Below are 7345 nucleotides of genomic sequence, written 5' to 3'. Positions count from 1 at the left end.
ATGGAGTTTGTGCTGGGCTGGGTTTTCCTGGTTGCTCTTTTAAAAGGTAATTCCTGGTGAACGAGGGACACAGAGTCTGTGAATGGATATGACTGTGAAACAGTGGATGTGTGACAGTTTCCTGACCAACATGTCTTGTGTCTGCAGGTGTCCAGGGTGACGTGAAGCTGACAGAGTCTGGACGAGAGCTGGTGCAGCCTGGGGGGTCCCTGAGACTCTCCTGTGTAGCCTCTGGATTCACCTTCAGTAGATATGGAATGAGCTGGGTTCGCCAGGCTCCAGGGAAGGGGTGTAGTGGCTCACATATATTTATGATGATGGAAGTAGCATGTACTACGCAGACTCGGTAAAGGGCTGACTCCCCATCTCCAGAGACAACTCCAAGAACACGCTGTATCTGCAAATGAACAACCTGCAGGCCGAGGACAAGGCCACATATTACTGTGCAAGACACAGGGTGAGGGGACCTCACTGGGAGCCCAGACACAAACCTCCCTGCAGGAGGTGATCAGCACCACCAGGGGGTGCACACTATGCACAATTCTGCTTTGTGTTGCCAGGAGCAGGTGAAGATGGAGGTTACAGGAAGGTTTCCTCTCAGGGTCTGGGGCTTCCTGTCCACAAAGCAGTTTCTCCAGGGAGCCTCTCTGGACACAGGATTCTGTGTTTACCTATTACCTGTGTGAATTAGATCATTGTTTTCATAGGAAAACTACCCTAACATGCACAAAGACACAGTTGTTTGCATTCCTTACTCCTGTCCCTCAACATGAGTGAATTACAGATTTCCTGAGGCACAACAGCTGCACCTTTACATGAGTCCCAGATGCACTCCCTGTGCAGCCAGGACCACAAGCTCCCACAGCTCCCCATTATCTTCACCCAGCCCTTGTCCCAATCAAACAACGTGACACTTCCTTCATGACACTTTGCTACTCAGGACTTTAAATGAGCTACAGCTTTATTCGATTCCTCTAAACAAGAGATAAATCATCTGCATGTATTAGTCAGGATTCCCTCGAGCAACAGAACCCAAGGCACATTGGTTTCCATGACAAAATATGTGGAGAAGTCCCATGATCTACTGTCACAAGTTGGGGAGCCAGGAAAACCTGTGGTATAATTCTCGCCTGATTCTGAACTAGTGTGTAGTCTCAGAACCTGCAGAGCCTATGATGTAACTCTAAGAACAAGGGCAGGAGGAGACCAATTCCAATTGTTCCAGTTCAAACAAGCACATGGGAAGTAAAAATGAGGGAAATCTTCCTCCCTCTGCATTGGATTCTACTCAGAACTATGATGGAATGGGTGATGCCCAGGCAGAAAGAAACCATGGATGGAAATGCCAATCTCTTCTGGAAACTCATCACAGACATACACAGAAACAGTCATGAATCTGGACACCCATGACGCAGTCAAGATGACACATAAACGTAATCATGACAAGTCAGCCTGTTGTAAATGTCCAGTTCAAAAACTGAAGATTTAGAACTCCATGCCATCACTGGGGTGGACCCTGGTGGGCATAGCAGTACTCCTGTGGAGAAGGAGCCCCGAGGCCCATAGGGACGGCTGCGGTTTGAGGATCCCCTGGGTCATATCAGGTGAGACAGTTACCTTCTTCGAGTGCATTTGGGAGACAGGGCATTGCCCCTCATGGGGCAGGAGAGCTGACAGGCACCATTGCACTGCCCTGGTCATTACCATAGGAGCCTCTGCTGAGAGAAGCTAACTGAATGCTGCCTTCTTGTTCTTCCTCACCATTAACTCCAAGCTCCTAGAGTTCATGCAACTGCCCTTCTGGGATAACCAGCTCCAACCACATCACAGCAACACACTGTCCCAGAGGATCAGTGGGGTCCCTGTCACATTGAGTTCATACAATTTGGTGTATTCAAACCCAGCTAGACCTCCTGAGATAAAACATAAGAGCCCTGAGCTGCCAGGTGTGCCAATGGATTGGACAAAGGCAGGGTGAAGGCCGGGTTCTGAAGGAAGCCTGGGACCCATGAGTACAGATTGTTCTCTCTATGTGAGGGCTTCCTGAACAGGGGTGGCTGGAAACTCCAACTGCAGGGACTAGAGAAGGAGTTGATGCCAATATTTCCTCCCACCAATTATCATGGACAGAATTCAGTGAGCAGCACAACACCCCCCAGTAGATACTGAGCCACTGACACCAAGACATACCCACCTTTCCTTCCTCAGGTGCTTCCTTACTAGGGAAAGAGTGCCTACAACCCAGATCACCATTGCATCCCTCCCTCCAAAGACCACCATATACCCCCACAGGCACGAAGTCTACTGACCATAGAGTGAGGCATAGCTTCACCTCTAGGGGAAATAGGAATTAGCCTCTTTTAATAAGGAGACCAAACTCACCTAGTTAAAACTCACAACACTATGGACAAAGTTGAAAAACTCTCCCCTGGAGGCAAGGAGATCTCTGCAGAGGACTGACCTCAGGGACAGAGCAGCCAATACAAGACAGCACAGTGCACACAGCACATGCAAGAAATGCTTCCAGAATGTCAGGTTGTTAACAGTATGTAAACATTTCTCAAAAAAGACACTACTCTAGAAGCAGAAAACATAACAGGATTTTACTAAAACACTTAAGAAAGCGGAGAGGGGCACCTGGGTGGCTCAGTCGGTTAAGCGGCCGACTTCGGCTCAGGTCATGATCTCGCGGTCCGTGAGTTTGAGCCCCGCGTCGGGCTCTGTGCTAACAGCTCAGAGCCTGGAGCCTGTTTCAGATTCTGTTTTCCCTCTCTCTGACCCTCCCCCATTCATGCTCTGTCTCTCTCTGTCTCAAAAATAAAAAATAAAATGTTAAAAAAAAAAAGCGGAGACATGGACATACAGAGTGATGGAGGAATTCATGCCAAAAGAAAAAGCCATAAAGGACATTGCCAGGGATATAATTAAAACACATATAAATAATAAGCTTCAAACAGAATTTAATACCTATCATAAGGAAACTGAACTTTTAAAAACTATCATAAGGATACTAGCTATGCTTGAGAAAGCCTAGAAGACATGAGAATACCCTGACTACAGATGGAAAAGACCTAAAACCCAGTCAGGCTGAAATCTTTAAAATGCTGTAACCGAGACGTGAACCTGATTGGATATAATGAACTCAAGGCAGAAAGAAGCAGATGAATGAGTAAATGACATGGAAGATAAAATTTTGTGAGAAATGAAGCAGGAAAGAAGAGGAAAATTAAAACATTGCATCACATACGTATACTTAGGGAATCAGCAACTCCATAAAGTGTAATAAAATTATTTTCAAAGGAGTCCCAGAAGAAGAAGAGAGGGAGAAAAAAGGGGAGAAGTTTTGTCTGAGTGCATTAGAGTGGAAAATTTCCACTAAATGGTGAAGGAAACAGACGTCCACATCTATGAGTCACAGAGAACTCCCATTAAAATTAAAAAAAAAAAAAAAGCAGGCTGACTCTGAGACATAACATAGTAAAACTCACAAAATACACAGATTAAAAAAACCTATAAACATGAAGACAAAAGAGTTTGCTAATGAATACAGGAAGATAAAAGATTATGGCAGAAGTGTCCACAGAAACCTGCAGGAAAGAAGGGAGTGGCATAATATCCTCAAATGTTCAAATGAAAATCAGGCAGTCAATGGGGGAGGAGACAAGATGGCGGAACAACATGGAAGACTTTTGTGTGTCTCGCGTCCATGAAATACAGCCAGACCAACACTAAACCATCCTACACACCTAGAAAACTGATTGAGGATTAACACAACAATCTGCACAACCTGAACCACAGAATTCAACAAGTACGTGGCGTGGAGAGGGGACCTTGGGGAGCACGAAGCTGCAGGAAGGGAGGTGCTTTTGCAGGCGGAGAGAGGACGGAGACTGGGGAGTGGGGGAGAATAAAGGAAAAGCACCCCTCCCCAAAAGCAGCTGGAGAGAAAGTGGAAAATTGGAAACAGCCACAGGGACTCAACTAAAAAGGGAGAAAGGAGAAAGGAGAGTATGTAAATTCCACTAAGACTGTAAACAAGGGGAGTCCAAAGGCTGCAACTCCACAGCTCGATACCTGGAGGTGCTCTGGTGGGAAGGGAGAATCCCAGGAACAGAGTGGGGTCCGGGATGTTCTCAGGCCACACCGGGAGAGGCAGTTGCACTGCTGGAAGGACATTTGGAGGAGACTGCCAAAGCCCTCTGGTCCCAGCAGACCCCGGAAAACGGCCACATTCGCTGCTGCTGGAACAAGGTCGTTTAGGGTGAAGCCTGATGCCAGACGTGTGTTATGATTTTCCATAATCCATGAAACGCTGCTGCTACACTCTCTTGCGAATTTTTTCTGGGGCGGGCTGGCACCTGGCCAAAGTCTCGGGGCACTGACAACAACAGGGTCCAGCAAGCGTTCCTAGGTGCTGCTGATACTCGGCCATTGCTCATTAGGACATTGCTTGGTGAGACCCTCCCACAGAGGGGCAGAACAGGTCAAAGCTGCGGTCCTTTGGACGTAAGGGACCGGGGAAAACAGCCGCGTCTGTGACAAAACTTGGGACAGAGGTGCGGCCTGGGGCCTGGTCACGGAGAGTGAAGGAGCAGGGAGTGGACAAGGGTTGAAGACAGAGGATGGGTGCCCGATTGCTGATCCAGGAGAAGAGACTGGATACCTGAGTGGCGCCATTTTCACTTCTCCCGCGCATGTGCATTCGCACCTACAAGCACCGCAACAATCCACCCCAGGAGCCTAAAAGCGCCATCTAGTGGACAGCAGAGCCATTACACTGAACCCCGCCCAACTGGGCCAACAGGGCTCTTCAGGAATACAAGTCTCACTGCCACTTACTTTATGGACTATAAAGAGCTACATAGACTGACATCTAGGGGATAAGGAAGTAATTTCAGTCCTACTTCAATCTGTTAGCCGATTCATCTAGTCAATTTTTCTTTTTTTCTTTCTCTCTTTTACGCTTTTCTTTTTCTTGAATGTAGAAACAGAAAAAATTATTTTTATTATCAATTATTATTAAAAATATTTTCTTTAATTTTTATTACTATATTTTTTACATTTCTGAATTTTAGTAAAAGTTCTATTTTACTTCCATCATTTTATTTTACCCTACGTCAGTGTATTCTCGTTTTCAAATTTCCAAACAATTTCCTTTTTATTTTTTCTTTCTTTTTCTTTTTTTCTCTTCTTTGTTTCTGTAGTTTTTCTGTAATGCAAAATGAGAAAAACTTGATTTTACTTTCAATTTTTATTAAAAATATTTTATTTAATTTTTTTACTATATTGATTGCTTTTATGTAAATTTTCTCAAATTCTATTTTACTTCCATCATTTTATTTTAGTCTACTATGGTGTATTCACTTTTTGAATTTTCAAATGATTTCCTTTTTTTACTTTTTTTATCTTTTTTCTCTTTTTTGATTCCTCTCTTTTTTCTAGAATACAGAAAAAGAAAAAAATCACATTTATTTTTAATTTTTATTAAAAATATTTTTCCTTATTTTTTCTACTATATTCTTTACTTTTCTTTATATTTTTTCAAACTATATTTTACTCCCATCATCTCATTTCAGTCTACTTCAGTGTATTCATTTTTTCAAATTCTCTAATTATTTCCTTTTTTTTCTCCCCCTCCCATATTTTTCTCTGTCAAACCAATTTCAACACCCAGAACAAAACACACCTAGGATCTAGCATATTCCATTCAATTTGCTTCCGTGTGTTTAATTTTTAATTTTAATATTTTTGTAATTTTATCTTTTTATTTCACTTTTGCGACCTCATTAATTCCTTTTCTCCCTTCAAAATGACAAAACGAAGGAATTCACCCCAAAAGAAAGACCACAAAGAAACGACAGCCAGGGATTTAACCAACACAGATATAAGCAAGATTTCTGAACCAGAATTTAGAATCACAATAATAAGAATACTAGCTGCAGTCAAAAATAGATTAGAATCTCTTTCTGCAGAGATAAAAGAAGTAAAAAATAGCCAGAATGAAATTTAAAATGCTATAACTGGGCTGCAATCACAGATGGATGCAGCGGTGGCACAGATAGATTAGGCAGAACAGAGAATCAGCTTGATAGAGGACAACCTTATAGAGAATAATGAAGCAGAAAAAAAGAGGGAGATTAAGGCAAAAGAGCAAGATTTAAGAATTAGAGAAATCAGTGACTCATTAAAAAGGAACAACATGAGAATCACAGGGGTCCCAGAAGTGGAAGAGAGAAATAGGGGTGGAAGGGTTATGTGAGCAAATCATAGCAGAAATCTTTCCTAACCTGGGCAAAGACACAGACATCAAAATCCAGGAAACACGGAGGACTCCAATTAGATTCCACCAAAACCGACCATCAACAAGGCACATCATAGTCAAATTGACAAAGTACTCAGGCAAGGAGAGAATCATAAAACCAACAGGGAAACAAAGTCCATAACTTACAAGGGAAGACAGATCAGGTTTAGCAGACCTATCCACAGAAAGTTGGCAGGCCACAAAGGAGTGGCGGGATGTATTCAGTGTGCTAAATCAGAAAAATATGCAGCCAAGAATTCTGTATCCAGCAAGGATGTCATTCAAAATAGAAGGCACATGAAAAGATTCCCATACAAACAAAAATTAAATGAGTTTGTGACCACTAAACCAGCCCTGCAAGAAATTTTAAGGGAGACTCTCTGAGGGGAGAAAAGATGAAAATATATCTGTATAAATAAATAAATACCAAAATCAACAAAGGTTAGAAAGACCAAAGAACACCACCATTAACTCCAACTCTACAAGCATCATAATAGCAATAAACTCATATCTTTCAGTACTCACTCTAAACGTCAATGGACTCAATGCCCCAATCAAAAGACATAGGGTAACAGAATGGAGAAGAAAACAAGATCCATCTATACGCTTTTTACAAGAGACCCACTTTAGACCTAAAGACGCCTCCAGATTGAAAATAAGGGGATGGAGAACCATCTATCATGCTAATGTTCAACAAAAGAAAGCCGGAGTAGCCATATTGATATCAGACAATCTAGACTTTAAAATAAAGACTGCATCAAGAGATGCAGAATGGCATTACATCATTCATAATCAAAGGGTCTATCCACCAAGAAGACCTAACGATTGTAACCATTTATGCGCCAATTGTGAGAGCGCCCAAATATAGAAATCAATTAATCAGAAACATAAAGAAACTCACCTATAAGAATACCATAATAGTAGGAGACTTCAACACCTCACTCACAATAATGAACACATCACCTGATCAAAAAATCAACAAGAAAACAATGGCTTTCAATGACACACTCGACCAGAAGGACTTAACAAATATATTCAGAACAT

General features: G+C 42.5%; 1 pseudogene; it reads left to right on the top strand.

The window, feature by feature from the left end:
* LOC122223230 lies at positions 1-509 on the top strand (annotated as a pseudogene).
* Positions 510-7345: the final 6836 nt, after the last annotated feature.

Source organism: Panthera leo, chromosome B3 (genome assembly GCF_018350215.1).
Source record: "Panthera leo isolate Ple1 chromosome B3, P.leo_Ple1_pat1.1, whole genome shotgun sequence".
NCBI classification, from domain to species: Eukaryota; Metazoa; Chordata; class Mammalia; order Carnivora; family Felidae; genus Panthera; species Panthera leo.
Note: the sequence above shows the minus strand (reverse complement) of the source record. Positions and strands in the feature narration are given on the sequence as shown.